The sequence below is a fragment of the Apium graveolens genome, chromosome 2 (assembly GCF_009905375.1).
Source record: "Apium graveolens cultivar Ventura chromosome 2, ASM990537v1, whole genome shotgun sequence".
In the NCBI taxonomy this organism is placed as follows: Eukaryota; Viridiplantae; Streptophyta; class Magnoliopsida; order Apiales; family Apiaceae; genus Apium; species Apium graveolens.
The window spans coordinates 79,471,251-79,490,994 of record NC_133648.1 but is presented as its reverse complement, the minus strand read 5'-3'; positions in this window follow the sequence as shown (position 1 = coordinate 79,490,994).

Here is a 19,744-nt window from a genome sequence, read left to right as displayed (position 1 = left end):
GGAAAAGAATGGGTAGTGAGAAGCAAAAGCTATAATGCTAGAAGCTATAATGAGAGTCTGTGCAATAGACTTGAAAGAAATTGGAATGATCACATAACGCAGATTGAGTTTTCTCACGACAATAGATCATATGTCAGTATTGAGATATCGCCATATGAGATTTTTGAGGGAAGACAATGTCGATCTCCCTTATGTTAGGATGAAGTTGTAGAGCGCAAGATGCTCGGACCCGCAGTAGTCCAAAGGACCAAGGATATAATAGATCTAATCAGAGGACGGCTGGTAGTAGCCCAAGATGGACATAAGAAGTATGTTGATTTGACACGAAAGGACAAAGAATAGGAAGTAGGGGACCTAGTATTGTTAAAGGTATCCCCTTGGAAACCCTTGGAAAGGATTGATGAGATTCGGAAAGAAAGGAAAGTTAAGTCCACAATTTGTCGGACTCTTGGATATATTAAGAAGTATTGGGAAGTTAGCATATGAGCTAGCCTTACCCCAGAACATGTAGCAAGTCATAACGTGTTTCACGTATCAATGTTAAGGAAGTGTAATTCGGATGCCAGATAAATAGGGGCATATGAGCGCATATACATGCAACCAGACGTAACCTATATGGAGCAACCAGGAAGGGTTATAGATTGAAAAAGGAACAAGTGCTTAGGAGAAGGGTTATCAAACTATTCAGAGTTTGATGGAAGAACCACAATGTGGGAAAATTTACCCGAGAGTTAAAAAGTGCAATGCTAAGAGAGTATCCCTATTCATTTTCTATCAGATTCCGGGACGGAATCCTTTTAAGGAGGGGAGACTGTAATAACCCCAATTTTGGAATTTTTGAAACCCTTATGAATAGTGTTTTTGCTGAATGAGAAAACTTTTCATGCCACACTATGTAGGGGTTCTGATATGGATATTCTGAGATTTTATTAGTACTTTATATGGGATATAAGTGTATGTAAAGATCGTCAGAATCCAAATTCAAACACTTTGATTTTTCTCGGAAATCCACTAGATACGGAAAGAATTGAATATAAGGTAACAGGATACGAAGGATTTAAATTAAAGGATTATAAGAGAGGATCATAAAAAGGAATATAATGTATTGAGAAAGGTTAAGGGAACCTAAGTAATAAGATCCCGGGTATGATCCTTCAAACGATAAACGAAAACGAAAGTTAAGCGAACCGTATAACAGATCAGCGGTCATTAGGCAAACAATTAGGAAGTTAATCAAAGGGATTAGAGAGAGTGATGTCACCCAACCAATGAGAAGAGGACAAGGAGGGAAAGATGACATCACCACATGACATAGGCATGACATGGGAAGGAAGGAGATGTGGTGGCTTTTTAACCACACAAAATCAAGGGCAAATAGGTAATTAACTAAAACAAACACAAAATCAAACCAACCAAGCCAAACAAATCATTTTCATCAAAAATCAAAAAGAAACCAAGGCATTGTTCTTCATAGCTCTCGGCTTTTTACTATTGCAAAGGGAGAGAAATTCAAAATCAAAGATCCAAGCCTCCTAAATTGGTAAGATAATTCCCTAATCATCTTTATGCTTAGTTAGGGCTATATCATGAGTTTAAGCCATCAATTCCTTCTCAATCTTCTTCATTTAATCAATGAAGAAGACAATGAATAGTGTTTTCAAGTTTTTAACTTGAAATTTTTCTTGATTTCCTTGAAGATCCAAGCATTCCTAAGACTTCTCAAAGCTTCTTAAGGCTTCCTAGCTCCTCCCACCACTTCAAGGAAGGTATATCATCTCTAAACCCTAGATTCCTATGTATTATAAGATGATTTTGATTAGTAGGGTGATATTGTAGCTTAATGTTTGTGATTTAGAGTTTGGGATTGAAATGGTATTGAAATGGAATGGTAAATCTTGTTGTTTTGGTTAAAAGAATGTAGTATAGTTAAATTCAAGCTTAGGCATAAGTATGAATGTTAAAATTGAATTGGTTGGGACTGATATGATGTGATAAGGATGGATGTTGGTTGTATGTTTGATTTGAGGTTGAATTGGGTTGGTTTTGAATGGTTTTAAATTGGGAAATCGCGTAAACATAGCCGTCGTAACGTCCGATTTTCTTTAGACTGTTTTTGTGCATAACATTAGGACCCGAGAACCCCCTGCTAGATTATGACCATTGCCATGTTTAGATAGTTCGTGTTACGAGCTTCGTTTTGATATGTAGTTCGTTCGATTCCGATGCACGGTTTAGGAGAAATGATATGGTATATATGCATGTCTGTTTCGTAATCTGGTTATCTATCTGTTGATTTCGATGCTTATAGTTGCATAATACCTATGCTAGAAATAAGCAAGTAGTTGCGTATACCCTTAGTATAGGGGATAAAAGGTGAACATATTTCTAAACCGGGAGTCGATGTTCCCGAGTATATATATATATATAATTAAATTTATATATATATGGATATAGTTTTCAAAACTATTGATCGAATAAGGTTTATTCGATACCTTTATTTTATTAAATGAATATTATTTTGAATATTCATTCGAGGGCTTATGACTTCTTTATTTTATTAAATGAATATTATTTTGAATATTCATTCGAGGGCTTATGACTTCTTTATTTTATTAAATGAATATTATTTTGAATATTCATTCGAGGGCTTATGACTTTTTTATTTTATTAAATGAATATTATTTTGAATATTCATTCGAGGACTTATGACTCCTTTTATTTTATTAATTGAATATTATTTCGAATATTCATTCGAGGGCTTATGACTCAGTTTATATTATTTAATGAATATTATTTGAATATTCATTTGAGGATCTATGACTCCGATTATTTGCTAAGATATATTCTTTATTTTATTAAAGAAAAATGTGTCGATAATCAAACTTATTTTTGATTATTCAAATAAAGATATTACTTTCGTATAAGTATATCTTTGGTTATTTAATACTCGTTTCAAGTATAAGTTTTAATACTTCTACTTCAATTATTTTTATAAAGATTATTCTTTATGGGAATATTATTTAAATAATAATATTCAGACATTTTCTAAATATATTGGGACTGATTTACTTCATTAAATCAGCATTACTCCAAACACTCTTTAAAGTGTTTTCGAGTCTTCAAAATGATTTTTAAAAGTTAGAACGGATCCCAAAACTCATTTTTATATTTAAGATCTTCCTTTTTAAGGGGATTTAAATACTCGCGCAAAACCTGAGGGATCCGGCTCTGTGGTGTATTTTATATTCGCAACAAGGTTGCAGTTTTGGTAAATGAATTGATTACTTACCCAACGTTCGGGAAGTAAGTCCATCTATTGAGTCGGCATAAGCAACATGGGCTCAGTGGGCGTCCAAGATAGTGTAAGTGGCTCCGTGGGAGTCCATCAAATGCATAAGTGGCTGAGTGGCAGTCCAGCATAAGGTCCTATTGAGACCAGGGTGATGACCAGTGGGGAATTCGTCCATCTACTAGTAGAAAAGGTTACTTATTGGTATCTTTGCCTGATCAGCGAGATACCTGGTTTATGCCAAAATTCTTTTCCTTTCCCAAAATTTATTGGATGTTTCAAACTCTGTTCATACTTTACATGACAGAGGTTTTCAGGAAATGTATAAAGAAAATGTATATGTGGATATATATATATATATATATATATATATATATATCAGAACTTAATGAAGTATATCATAACTTCATTTCCTTTAATAAGATTTCAAAGGTTTAATCTATTCAAATCTTGTCTTGTAGTCTCATCTATGTGATGAACTGGTAAAAGCTCATTATACTTTGAACAGTGGTAGTTCAAGTAGCTTTATAAATGATATAAGTATAGTGAAGTATTTGGTAACTTCATCCCTTGTTTTTACTTATATCTAGTAAGTAATTATCTTACACAGGATAAAAGATTCTAGTAAGTATCCATTTAGATACTTATAGTATTGTTATCACTATATATTATCTTGCGAGCTGTAAGGCTCACTCTTGCTTTATTTCTTCATCACACAACAACAGTTAGGAAAGATAGCCAGACTCCAGCAGACCCAGCGCAAGCGCGTGGGAAGCGTCCCGCGTCTTCCCGATGATGTTGTAGCTGCTATAGCTGCAGATGTAGATCTATTATAGATCAGACCATCTACTTTTGAGAATCAATTATGTATAATTATAACTTGTGGCAGATAATGACAATTAACTGTAAATTTATCAAGTAATCATTTTGGGTTGTAATAACTTTTAAATTGTGGATTCAAAGACTTGTGCTTATTTCAATTTCATCTCTGAGACTATAACGGGTTGTGGTGTATGTAAGTGTGGGGTCACAGCATAAGGTTATTTATTATTAATTAAGTGAAGTGATATTGTGGAAAGAAAGACCGTGACGACCCGGATCCCCGACCCCGGATCTGGGGGTGTTACAAACCACATCGAAGTTCCTCCAAGCGTTTTGCTTGTTGATAGCTTTACTGTATATATATATATATATATATGTGTGTGTGTGTGTGTGTGTGTACTTCCGAAAGTTTCGGAGGAAGTACTAAGGATGTGAGTTGACCGTTGTCAACTAATAATCAATAGGGGGAAAAGTTTCTCCATGAAACTATATTCAACGTATTAAATAAGTCGGGATAATATTCACCGACGATCTAAATTTATTCGAATGATATTCTGAAATCAGAAAGTATGTTTTAAATCAGGATCTATGATTTTTAAATCAATAATAAACCTTTAATAAATATTTAAATGATAATCGATAATAATCAAACCTCGAATGAGTTTACTCTCTAAAAGATTTATTTAAAATAATATTCCTCAACTAGTTTGTGTCTACATAATTAATAATCTATAATGATTAATCGGGTTTGAAATAAATCAACGTTGGAGTATACTACTCCCATAATAAAGGAATAAGTATATAATATTTATTATCCGAAAAATAAAATATAGTTGAAGGAATATGCTAGTTTGGAAATCGTTTTAATAAAAGTTCGAGGTGTTTTAGTGTTTCGTAAGTGGACGATGAGTCCCTTTTAAAACGTACTACTATGGACTTATAACCGTCCTATAATATCTCCGGAATGATTCCCGGGTTTTATCTTAAATCCCGACCGACTCTCGGTCTTATATAATACGTCACGCTTAAAGCGGAATAAACATTTCACGGTATATACTTTATCGTACAACATCGCTATAATATGCGAAAATTCAACAACTACGTATCATGGCAAACCTGGTATTTATGCGATGATAGTAAACAATCCTTTCATAACACAACAGTAAAAATAGAGTTGCATTAGTAAACTTGCCTGGGTATCTCGAGGTGGAGGATGTTCTAAGTTCCGCTCGGAAATCTATAACCATAAACACATTTCATTTCGTTGGGTTCCGTTCTAATTTACGGCAACTCGCACTCATGTGCTACTTATTATGCACCCTCTCAACTCATACTACCCTTAACATTCCTTTAAGTCATATTCATACTATGGTCACTTCATTTTTCTAAGTATCGTAGGTTCATTCTCATTATCGTCGTCGGCTCTGCTTATGGATTCTTACGGTTTCTACTCGCGCGGTCTCGGCTTCGACATTTTTATAAAATTAAGAAATCATTATTTCACTTTAAATTTTTATGGCAGTTAGGAAACTCAATATGTTACTCTCTGTAAAAATTTCATGATTTATGAACACTTTTAAGTCTATCCTTTATATTTTCAAAGTTCGTAATTTGTAGCAGTTTTTGTCGCTTAAATCACTTTTACCAAAACGGTCATAACTTTTGATCCGTAAATCGGAATCAAGCGATTAAAGCACCTAAAAGATCCTTATAATATTTTCTATCCTAAAAAAAGGTTATTTTTGAAGAATCTACAGTTTAAAACTTCGGGACTTTCTGCAGAAACTTAAAGTTACGATTTGTTGGTTTTAACGAAGTTACGTTTACGATCGGTGTTTCGTGTACGCCCTAACTCTTAACACAACCACCAACAATCATCATATCATCATCAACACACAAACTCCTCTCAAGAACATAATGTTCTTGAGGCAACAATAACCAACCTTAAATCTACTTAACTTAATCATCATGATTTCACCAATAACACTCATTATAATAGGTTTACTACCACATACTAAATGGATCTTAAAAATAAATCTTAAATAAAGTTGGGCCAAAGATTTTTAACTTTATTGAAAGCTTAGATGTGTTCTTGAGTATGGTGGAGGCTTGGAAGTGCTTGGTATGATTTTTAGAACCTAAAACCACCATTGAAATCAAGAAACCAAAGAGAGGTTACTATTCACATTATTCACTAGTGAGTTTCTTGAATTTATTCCACCCATCAAACCTTGATAAAAAGAGATGAAAGAATTTTATTACCTTAGTTTAGTTTCTAGGAGGCTTGAGAATTAATTGGGTGATTTTACAAGAGCTAGAACTTGGAGTTTGGAATTTTAATTCCTCCTTTTTCTTCAATATAGCCGAATGGAAGCTTGTGAGGGGGGGGTATTTATACTACTTTGGTTGCTTCCCTTGGATGCTTTGGATAGGTTGCTTCTAGGAAGGTGAGTTGATATATTTCACTTGATTTTATTCTTCCTAGTATAGCATTCTAGGTTTATTCTTTGTAGCAAATCTTGGGTACAAATCTTTCAAGCTAAACTACAAGGTTAGCTTCCTTAGCACACTATTTTGCTAGCTAGCTTGTTCATCCTATGGTTAGCTCACTATTTAATGAAGTAACCATGGTTACTTCCTTACCGTGGTTTAGTTAGTGCGTTACGTTTATTTAATCGTTTACGCGTTCGCTCAGTTACTTAAACGTTCTTCGTAATACTCACTCATATATGGTTCGCGATGTAATTCTTTTCGTATTTATTCCTTATATTTTTATTTATCCTACTTGAATATAATTCCGTAGGATTTTAATCTCGTAATTATATTGTGATTCCCGTAATCCTCGATAAGTCGTAAATACGGTCGTTTTTCAAAGTTCGTTTTCTTCGAAAACTAATAGCGTTTACATACACTCATTTGGTACATATAGTCGTAATATCAATTCCGAAACTCATTTTCTCATGCACTACATAGTGTGAGCTCAAAAGTTTTTCCCGTCTGTCAGGGTTACTATTCATTAAATGTTTTACAAGGTCTCAAAAATTCAAGTTATTACATTATGTATTAATATAGTATACTAAAAGAGAGAGAATATATATATATATATATTTCAGTACTATTTTTTCCTGTGCGGTACCATTCAAAAGAATAGCAATATTACCTATTTATAGTACAAAAGTTAAATCAGTTCAGATTATGAATGCTAGACTTTTATCTAATGTACATATTCAATTCATTGTGTATTGGTTTATGCCATTTGCTTATTCTCCCTTTCATATGCTTAGCTGCTTGTGCCGACTCTAGAAGCTTTTGACAATCATCTTAATGTATTTAATGTATTCATAACATGAATCTTGTTTTCGGATTTCGCAGACTCGAGGTTACTTTTTTTTATCATTTTTTTGCATGTCTGTGTCGTTTAGTCATGTTACTTTTCTAATGACGTTAACTTATGTGGTCAACAAGTTGTTATTTTCATGGGTATAGTAAATGCAATACTTAATATTTAGAATTATTAATATAATTAAGTATGCTTTAATTCTAATTTATGATCGTAAATTTGTTTATAAATTTTCGCAGGGACTATTATCCGCATACCTGATTTTGAATATTTTAAAAGTTAGCTCAATATTAATATCAGGTACGAATTCCTTATTTTTCTCTCCTTTTTAAATAATAAAATATATATTAAATTTATTGTTGATCCATTTTCTAAATTTGTGAGCTTATTGTACTCAATGTGTACCTATTTGTACACATTCTCGTTTTCATTTCGGATTTCCTATCCTTGAATTTATTGTTATCTTGACTCGTTTATATTGTTGTTTCGCATATTTTTATGCAACATTATTTTATTTTATTTGACTTCGTGCAACGAGTCAAGCAACCTTAGTAACATTATTGTGGGGCTCTTAGACCGATTTGTGTGGGTTAATCACGAACAATGTTCTCATTAAGTTCAGAGTGAAGGTGAACTAGGTACCAACTCATATCAGTGGGTGAGTATACGAGCACGTCACAGGGGTGTGAGATGTGATTAGATCATGATCGTCATTTAATTGTTAGGATGTATTTTTATATTTCGTATTTCTTCTTCTGAATTACCGAGGAAGGAACCATTGTCATATACTTCATTGGTGATTGGAGTTTAGCGAGTATAGTTTTGTGTAAGAGGCACATATTTGTACCCATCTAATTTGTTATTCAACCTTATTTTATGCTTCATTGGTAGCTCAATTATTTATAATTATTATCATGCTGATTTGATAAATATTGATAAATTGTTTCGTAACTACATTGTTGACCTTTTTGTCATTTTTAGTTAAAATCTCTCTGTTGATAAGACACGATCTATTCGTATTTATATTTCATGATTTTTTTATATTATATTCGTACTGAGTATTTGGCTCACTCTTTATTATTTCCTTTTTGCAAGTAAATGGGAGTAAAACGGGAAGAATGATAAGTGACACCCTGTATTTAGTTGAGATTCAGCTTCGTGGACTTAATAAATTCGAGAACTTCTTTTAGTGGATTGTATATCCTATTTCTTTTACTATTATTATTAGAGGTTTAGATCATGGATTTTTATTATGTTATTCATTTTTACTATATTATTGCAATTTTATATAATTTAGACTTATTTATATTGTGTAGCTTTAGTGTTATGAAAATAGGGTGTTATAGTTCTCCCATAAGCCTAAATACTTAAGCACTTTTTCCTCCTAAAAAAGTAGTTTAATACTTCTAAGCAGGTATAATTTTTAATGTAAATATAAAATAATTACTTCTGCAATTGTAAAATCCTTATAAAATTCATTTTTAATTAGAAAATTTTTTAATTTTCAACGATGAAATTGAAATAAATTACAAAAATTGCACTATTGTTAATATATTAAAATTATAAAATAGAGAACTACAAGCCAAATTGAACAAATTTTGATAAACTCTGGTAGGATCCTGCTAGATCCAGGGGTCGTTTAGTTCATGGAATTTCACCATGTTTAACGGAAATGAGAATGATGTTCTAATATACTATTTTATTGAAATCTCATTCCCATTGCAGTTAACCAGGTTGAAATCCCATGCTCCTCGAGATGTTTCTGAGTGTCTATTTTTTAAGTTTATAAGTTCATTTTTGTTTGAAATTAACTGAATTACCTAAAGCAATTATTTAGGTATACACTAATGTCTAAATTTAAATGAGTAAAAAACCATCCAAAACGTTGAATTGATATTTACAAATAAATATCTCGACAAAGGTAAATATTTCAATTATGGGTATGTTTGTGTGCAGCTTATTTGTAGGTTTATGACTTATAAATTCGTAACATCTTATTAATGAGTGTTTCTCGACCTAATTTATAACTTATGAGCTAATAAATTTAATTTTAGTAACAACGTACTTTTTCTAAACTTAATTTAATTTTTTGGTATTTTTATAAACTTTAGTTTTAAAATTAGTGTTTGTAAATGTTTTTCAAACTAACTTATATCCCGCACGAATATTTTTATTATTACATTAAATTGCTCGTGTTATTTCAAAAAAGTAGTAACTTTTTTATTTAAAATAGAAAAAATAATTTTTTGGTTAAAAAAGTAACTGGTTAGTTATTAGTCATTTTAATATTTTATTTTAATTAAAAAATTACCCGTGATTTTTTTGTAAAAAGATGTGTTTTAATTGGGAAAATTAAAATAAAATGTGGTTTAGTTAAAAAAGATAATTGGTTTATATATTAATGAGGAGTAAAATAGGAGTTATTAGCAATTATAATATTTTATTTTAAACAAAATTGGCCCTTGATATTTTAAAAAAATAAGGTGTTATAGTTAGAAAAAATTAAAAAGTAAAAGTGTTTTAGTTGGAAAAGATGAAGATTTTATTTCATTTAGAATTGCCCGTGATATTTTAAGAACATAGCAAAAAAGAAAGAGATAATATAACTGTTAGAGATTCGAGCAATAAAATGCAACGGAAAAACAAAAAATTTCGAATCCCTACCGCAGGATATATGTATAATAAACGGATAATTATGGAGAATAGATGTTTACCTTAATAAAGCTTTCCTTCTGACTGTAATGAGCGTTCTGATCTTGATGAAACAACACAGCAGCCCTCCTTTTCTGAAGATCTGTTATCCAAAGCTATCCATGCGAATGTCCGATCGTCCAACGATCACCGGAGCCGGTAATAGCCGATTTGGTTGCCTCCTCTCTGTCTCTTTCTCTCTAGCCTCACTAAGATATAAAGTTGCTAGGTTTTTTCTCTAAAAATGTGATTAACTTCTAACCCTAAAAATATACATCTCAATGTATATATAGGGGAGAGAGGATTAAGGCCTAACCCTAAAACTAACGGGCTTCTAAAAGAACCCATTATGATTTTGGGTTTATATTATTATTAAATTCTAATTCTAATACATATACAATTAATCAAGTCTCACTTAATTAATTTAATAATTAAATTCAAAATAATAATAACAAAATATTTAAATTCATAATTTAAATAACACTCCGTTTCAAACGTTCTTTATGTGTGACCCTTTAGGTTATTATTATATTGGTAATAATTTTATTTTCCAATAATAAAATTATAAACAATGAGTGGTATCTAGTAATACATCATTGCTCCCCAGGTAATAATAATAATTTGTGATTCAATTAAACCTTTCGTAAATAATGTATAATGTATTATAATCCCTTTAGCCTTATATTATAGATCAAACTCGAGGCATGCATTGTGTCATCCTCTATTAATGTTTAATCCTTCTTTCCTTGATCAATGAGTAAATTATTAAACAAATCAGTATTTGAGCACGACCATGCATTTTATAGTCTTACTCAATCAAGAGGCCAATAATATCACTCCTTTAATATAGAAGGGCTAAATCTCATCTAGATCATTCATATTTCTTATACGATTCATAATATACCCAATAACTACTTTTATGATTACTCGGTCAAGGATAACTTTCAATAGTATCAAAGTATATTAATTCTCGTATAGAAATATAATGATTTCAGGTCTAAGGACCAATAAATCATTATCACTATGAGATTAACTTATGACACATTAAACATGTAGTATCTCACAATGGGTCAATCCAGCACCATGAATTTAATACATGCGCCTGTGTTTTGACTTTAGTATCACCATACTTATGATTGTGATCATCAGTCAACAAACACACTAGTCTCAATGTATTTATTATCATCCCTTAACAATAATACTTGACTAGGGACCTTTAGAAATATCAATTCTATTCTCATAATCTCATTTCTAAGTCACGTACCTAGAGAAATAGATTTACTTATCGTATTCTAAGGACATTTATTAATCTAACATTTTATCACAAAAAATAAAGATATAAAAATTACTAAAGAATAATCCATAGAATCATAATTAATAATCCAAATGTTTCATAATATAAATATAATAGTGTTGTCTATAGGGCACACACTAACAATCTCCCACTTGCACTAGAACCAATCACCCATGTATCTAATACCCATGGAACTAATATGACATTCGTGCTTTTACTACAACAAAGCCTTAGCCAGTAGGTCTGCAATATTATTATCAGTATGCACTTTGCATATATGTATATCATTTCATTAATCTCTCGAAGAAGGTGATATCTCCTAAGTATATGCTTTTCCTGGGAATGGGACCTTGGTTCTTTAGCCTGCGCGATGGCTCCATTATTATCACGGTAAAGATCAACTAGATTTGTGATCGATGGAACCACACCAAGTCCTGTTATGAATTTCCGTATCCAAACAGCCTCCTTGGCTGCTTCACTGGCAGCAATATACTCAGCTTCTATTGTAGAATCAGCTATTATCTCTTGTTTTGAACTTTTCTAGCTTACAACACCTCCATTAGGCAAAACAAAAAACCTGACTGAGATAATGAATCGTCTCTCTCTTTCTGGAAGCTAGCGTCAGTGTAACCCTTTACAACCAGCTTCTCATCTCCTCCATATACCAAGAATGAATCTTTAGTCCTCTTCAAGTACTTAAGAATATTTTTGACAGCTATCTAGTGACCCTCACTTGGATTAGATTGGTATCTGCTCTTCATGCTCAAGGCATATGAAACATCAGGACGAGTACATATCATCGCATATATTATAGATCCAATTGCCAAAGCATATGGAACTTTGCTCATACGACCCTTATTATCTAATGATTTAGGGCAGTTATCTTTTGAGATCAATATCCCATGAGACATTGGGACATATCCTCTTTTTGCCTCTTGCATCCCAAAATGATGCAATACTTTGTCAATGTATGTACTCTGACTTAGGCCGATTAATTTTCTTGATCCATCTCTATAGATCTTGATCCATAATATATAGGTAGCATCGCCTAAGTCCTTTATCGAGAAACTATTTCCCAACCAAGTCCTAACAGCCTGTAGAGAAGGTATGTCATTCCCTATTAGTAATATGTCATCTACATATAGTACTAGGAATTCCACATGGTTCCCACTAACCTTCTTGTAAACACGTGGTTCATCTTCATTTTGAATAAAGCCAAATTTTTTGACTGTTTCATCAAAACAACAATTTCATCTCCTTGAGGCTTGCTTCAATCCATAAATAGATCGAAGTAACTTACAGACCATCTTAGCAAACTTGGGATCGACAAAACCCTAAGGTTGTATCATGTATACATCCTCTTCAAGGCTCCCATTTAAGAAAGGGGTTTTGACATCCATTTGCAAAATCTCATAGTCGTAGTAAGTAGCTATTTCTAGCAAAATCCTGATGGACTTGACCATAGCAACTGGTGAAAGGGTCTCTTCATAGTCTATACCATGAATTTGTTTGAAACCTTTTGCCACTAGTCGCGCTTTATAGGTCTGTACTCTACCATCCATGTCAGTTTTCTTCTTGAAAACCCACTTGCACCCTATAATTTTTACCCCTTCAGGTGGATCAACTAAAGTCCATACTTTATTTTGATACATGGATTCCATTTCAGATTTTATGGCCTCTAGCCATCTCTCGGAGTCTGGACTGTTCATAGCTTCTTGGTAGGTAAGTGGTTCATCATTTTCTATGAGCATTACATCATCATCTTGAGTCAAGAGAAATTCATAATATCTCTCTGGCTCATGACGAGCCCGACTAGATCTACGAACAACCTGTGTTTCCGGAGCAGGAACATCTTGATGTACTTCCTACCCACTTTCTAACTCTGGTTTAATGTTATTTTATACAACTCGATCTTCATTGAGATCTATAGTCCTCGTACTAATTTTCTTGGAAAGTAAATCTCTTTCAAGAAATACAGCGGTTCGAGCAACAAACACTTTGTTCTCGGTAGGAATATATAAACTATACCCTTTAGTTTCTTCAAGATATCCCACAAAAAAACATTTATCCGATTTTGGTCCCAGCTTGTCAGACACCAAGCGTTTCACAAACGCTTCGCATCCCCATACTTTTATAGATGACATGTTGTGACGTTTCTCAGTCCATATCTCATATGGAGTCTTTTGAACCGATTTAGTTGGAACTCGGTTTAGTGTATATGCAGCCGTTTCTAGAGCATAACCCCAGAAACTTATTGGAAGATCTGCTAGACTCATCATCGATCACACCATGTCCAACAAGGTACGATTTCTCCTCTTAGAAACTCCGTTCCATTGAGGCATTCTAGGAGGAGTAAGCTGTGATACGATACCACATTCCTTCAAAAAACCTTTAAACTCGAGGCTTAAGTATTCTCCTCCATGATCTGATCATAGAACTTTTATACTTTCCCCTGTTTGCTTTTCGACTTCTGCCTTGTATTCTTTGAACTTTTCAAAAGAATCGGATTTGTTCTTCAAAAGATACACATATCCATATCTACTAAAATCGTCAGTAAATATAATGAAGTAGTAAAAGCCACCTCTTACCATCATACACATTGGACCATATACATCACTATGTACAAGTCCTAATCGTTCGGTGGCCGGCCCTTTCACCTTGTCCAATAAAAGGAGCTTTAGCCATTTTGCCAGTGAGACGATATTTGCATTCTTCGTATGATTCAAAATCAAACTTATCCAAGTAACCATCTTGATTTAATTTGGAAATGTGTTTCTCATTTATGTGACCTAAACGACAATGCCAAAGGTATCTTTGATTTGAGTCTTTCATCTTAATACATTTATTATCATTATTTATGTTATGGACGGGGGTATTTAAATCAAGAACATATAAACCATTAAACAAACGTGCAGCCCCATATGTAACATTATTGAATGAAAAGGAATAACTATTGTTCTGAATCAAAAATGAAAAACCTTTCTTGTCCAAACAAGAAACCGAAATAATGATTCTGTAAATTGCAGGCACATAAAAATAGTTATCTAGTTCTAAAACAAGCCTAGTGGGAAACGATAATTGATAAGTCCCTACAACTAAAGAAACAACCTTTGCTCCATTGCAAACTCGTAGGTCAACTTCTCCCTTCACCAATGTCCTACTTTCCTACAGTTCCTACACATTTATACAAATATGAGAACCACATCATGTATCAAATACCCAAGATGTAGGAGTAGACAAATTACTTCTATAACATAAATACCTGAATCAGAAACAGCCACAAAAGCCTTCTTCTTCTTCAGATCCTCCAAATAAGCATGACAGTTCCTCTTCCAATGACCTGGTTTCTTGCAATAGTGAGAATCACCAACCTTTGGAACACCACTTTTGGGCTTCAAAGCCTTGGTCGGATCAGGTTTAGGGTTGGCATTAGATTTAAATCCCATCTTCCTCTTGCCTTTCCATTTACCCTTTCCTTTGGCCTTCCTCTTATTCACCATCAACATGGGGGCAGGGGACGCCTTCTGAACGTTGATCTCAGCAGTTTTCAACATAGCCAATAATTCGGTGGGGGTCTTATCTATCTCATTCATATTGTAATTCATCACAAATTGAGAATAGCTGCTATTTAAAGATTGCAAAATTAGATCAATCTGGTGCTCCACAGCAATCGGGGCATCCAACTTGGCAAGGTACTCAATATACCCAATCATCCTTAGAACATGCGGTCCAATCGGATCACGTTCTCCCTACTTACATGCATGCAATGATTTGAAAGTATCAAACCTCTCCTGATGAGCCTGTCCTTCAAACATACGTTTAAGATGCTCAATCATATTATAAGAATCAATATTCTCATGTTGTTTCTGAAGTCCAGCACTCATGGTCGCTAACATGAGACATTGAACATCCGTGTCATCATCGATATGTTTCTGATAAACATTATGTTGAGCACAGGATGCTCCTTCAGGGAGAGGTGCATGGCGAGGGATATCAATTACATAGAGCTTGCGCTCTTTTTTGAGGACAATCCTCAAGTTCCTCTGCCAGTCAAGGAAGTTTGTTCCTGTCAGCTTATCCTTCTCAAGGACTGATCGCAAAGAGAAGTTGTTTGAATTGTTTGCTATTTGATATCTACAATGTTTAAGTGCATAAGATAAATTAGTCTACAGATGATTATTAAATTATGTTCAAGTTATTATTCATATATATTCAAAATATATATCTCCCACTATTTTTATCAAATTAATAGCCCTAACTATTAATTCGGAAAGAATATCTTCTATTCGGCATGAGCGAAGATCCAAATTTTACAACATTTTAGTTCAGCTTTGGCTTTATTCCTAAAATATGATTCAATAAGGTAGACAACATTTGTCAATTATATTAACTATATAACTCTTGGATAGTTTAGTGGAACAACATTTATTCATATTTATCCAATAAATCTCACTAAACTCTATGCCTCTAAGTTCACAATCCTATTGTGGTAACTTAGTTAAGTCAAACCCAAAAGTCTAAAAGTATCATATACTTCAACATGCCATCCTATGATAGATGGGAGTACTTCGCTCTGGCGAACCCACTCCTTATCAATCTAGGTGTTAATGCGTTGGACATATTGGAAGGCATCTAAACAACTTAATATGAACATTAGGGTTTTGTTGGTATTATAACGATCATGATCCCATCATAAAGAGATTCCAAATTTTTCCTTGAATAAATTCTTCAAATCAATACTCATCAATGGTTTGATTTTCAGGTAGTGGAGGAGTTACATCGGTCTCACTTAAAACCCACAGCCTTACAAGTTCAATGAACCCGTTATGGACAAAATCGCCCCATGTCGGAAATAAAGAAGATTCGTATTTCATTCCATGTTTCATAAACACGAGAATCTCATAATCGTTTGTAAATTTTAAAATCTTGAGTCGTTACAGATTTTATCTTATTTAGCAGGAATGGCATGGGTGACGTATCTAATACATACATTCATGCATGATTAATCAAATTAAAGCATGCATCATTAACTATTCTATGCATACATTCATACATCAATATGTAAAGTGCGGTATGTAAACGTGCTTGGTTATGGCCTTTATCCTATGTGATCCTTTCAAGCTAATGAAAGGATTAGGGTCAATCTATGGTGAAAAAATATAAATACAATTACAAGTCTTCATTATTCTTGTCCTTATTGTTGCTTCTCCTCTTGGACCATGCCTCCTTGAAGTACATTACATTAAAACAACCTATACTAATGTACTTACATAAGAAAACTCAAGTTACATTTGAGGTTAAATAATAACAAGAATAACGAAAACGACATGAAAGTCGTATTTATAAAACCAAAACCATAAACTTTAATCTAAAGGTCTTAAGGCCATAACCAACATCATGCTCAAGTAAACAAATAAAGAACTTGAGAAAAACAAAATATAGCGGGGTTTCGGGGATAGCAGCCCCCGGGCGGGGTCCGGGGCGGTAACCTCGGGCGGGGGTTCGGGGGCGGCAGACCCCAGATGGGGTCGAGCTGCCAGGTCAGCTCGAAAAAGAAATTTTTAATTTTGGAAGACCAGTCTAGTACAGACATCTCAATTTCAGAACTAAAGATTATATCTTAACCAGCCTCTGCCACTACTGCATTAAATGCAGTTTCAATGGATAATGCACAAATCCATCAACAGATAAATCCATCAACTGATAAACCCATCAATTGATTAGTCCATCAACGGATAAATCCATCAACGGATAAATCCATCAACAGATAAATCCATCAACGGATAAATCCGTCAACGGATAAATCTATCAACGGATAAACAGTTCTGTGCATCAACGGGAGACCAGTCTTGTATAGAAATCTCAATTTCAAAACAACAGATCGTATCTGAACCAGTCTATTCCACTACTACATCATATGCAGTTTCATAAGCATGTATCATATACATATTAATCATTCCCCGTTTAACAGATCATGTCAATACACCATATGTCCAACAGTTTAGATCACTATCTACTCACCAGTCATCAAGCATAACATACAAATCACATACTAATCAGTCATGGCAAAATATTACGTGCTAATATCATCATACACGTTAACATCATGTGAATATACAGAAAACTCTGTATAACAGTTTGAACATTAATCAACATAACAGCATGCATATAAAATCTCACACATAAACGGTATCAACATACATACATGGCTGATCTGATTCATACTTAATATATTAAAAAACTATCAAACATGTAACCATATCATCCCATTATACACATAGCTCTAATACCATTGTTAGGGATTCGAGCAATAAAACGCAACAGAAAAACAAAAAAATTCAAATCCGTACCGCAGGATCTATGTATAATGAACAGATAATTATAGAGAATAGATGTTTACCTTAATAAAGCTTTCCTTCTGACTGTAATGGGTGTTCAGATCTTGATGAACCAAAACAGCAGCCCTCCTTTTCCGAAGATCTTCTATCCCAAGGTATCCACACGAATGTCCGATCGTCTAATGATCACCGGAGCCCGTACTAGCCGATTTGGTTGCCTCTTTCTCTTTCTCTTTCTCTTTCTCTCTAGTCTCTCTAAGATGTAGAGCTGCTAGGATTTTTCTCTAAAAACGTGATTAACTTCTAACCCTAAAAATATACATCTTAATGTATATATAGGGGAGAGAGGATTACGGCCTAACCCTAAACCTAATGGGTTTTTAAAAGGCCCCATTATGATTTTGGGTTTATATTATTATTAAATTTGAATTCTAATACATATACAATTAATCAAGTCTCACTTAATTATTGTAATAATTAAATTTGAAGTAATAATAATATATTTAAATTCATAATTTAAATAACACTCTGTTTCAAACGTTCTTTGTGTGTGATCCTTTAGGTTATTATTACATTGGCAATAATTTTATTTTCCAATAATAAAATTATAAGCAATGAGTGGGATCTATGTGATATCCCGTATTTTCAGAATTATTATTAGTAATATTTCAATATGTTTATGTGATTTTCTGATTTAGAAGGAATAAAATGGTGGATATTTTATTCCTATTTGACGAGTTTGTGTTAATTAAATGGTAATGTGCTAATTGTTGAGTGTTATATCGATCCTTGTTAATTTCTAAAAATATTTACTTAAATGTATTATTTTCAAAAGTTTACTTGAAAACCGATCATTTTATTGATATCGGTAAATTGAGTTCGTTTAGTAATATTAGGGATTGAATGGATATTATGTCTGCTATGTGTTGTATGTAATATTAATTGTGTGGAACTAAATTGTGATTGAGGATTATTTGTATTATTAATTACTGAGTCTTATCGTTTTGTTTTTGTCTTTAAAAGTGATTTTATAGAAAATTTAATTTCATAAATATTTATATTATCTTTAAAATTATTTTTATGACTTTATAATTACAACAATTATTTTTGAGATTTTATAAAATTTAGAAATCAATATTTCATCAATTATTTAGCCCTGTATATTTTTCTGATTTCATTTATTTGTAAAATCCGTATTAAATTCCAAAATTCTTAAAAAATTACGAAACTCATATTTATGTAAGTTGGGAATATTCCGGGAATTTTAAAATTATTTTGGAAATTTTTGAGATTAATTTTACCCGCGCGTTGATTCTTTTAATTGATAAAAGCGGGTATAAATTGCGTTTCAAAAATTATTTTAAAATTACAAAATTTATGTTTTTATAAACTTCGGGATATTTGTAACATTTTTAGACTATTTTCGTGATTTTCTGAATTTGTTTCAAGTGCAGCTCGGTTCATTAATTGTAAAATGCGGGTATAACGCGCAAGTCAAAAATGCTTTAAAAATTATAAAAATTTTATTTTATTAGTTTTTAATTATTACGAGAATTTTAAAACTTATTTGGTAATTTTCGGGTTAATTGTACCCGTAAATCTGCTCGTTAAATTCTAAATTTCGGGACAAAATTAGGCTTGTATATTGATAAGTACTGCAAGTAGTACAGTGGATAAAAGAAAAAAAGAAAAAAAACAAAACAAAACAAAACGTGTCAAACAGCCCCCACCCCCGCCACCTAACCCCCCTTTACCCCGTCCCCTAATTTCCTTTCCTTCCCCAGCTTCTTTCTCCCTTCTCTCTGTCTCTCTTTCTCTCGTATTATTTATTTACTTTTAACTTTCAAAAATTCATATCTTCTCAACCGTATATCCAAATTTTAATTATTATATATACAAACGATCAGCGCTTCGATACCTACGCATAGGTATATATATTGCGAGGTTTTGAGGAGATAATTTGCGGGGCA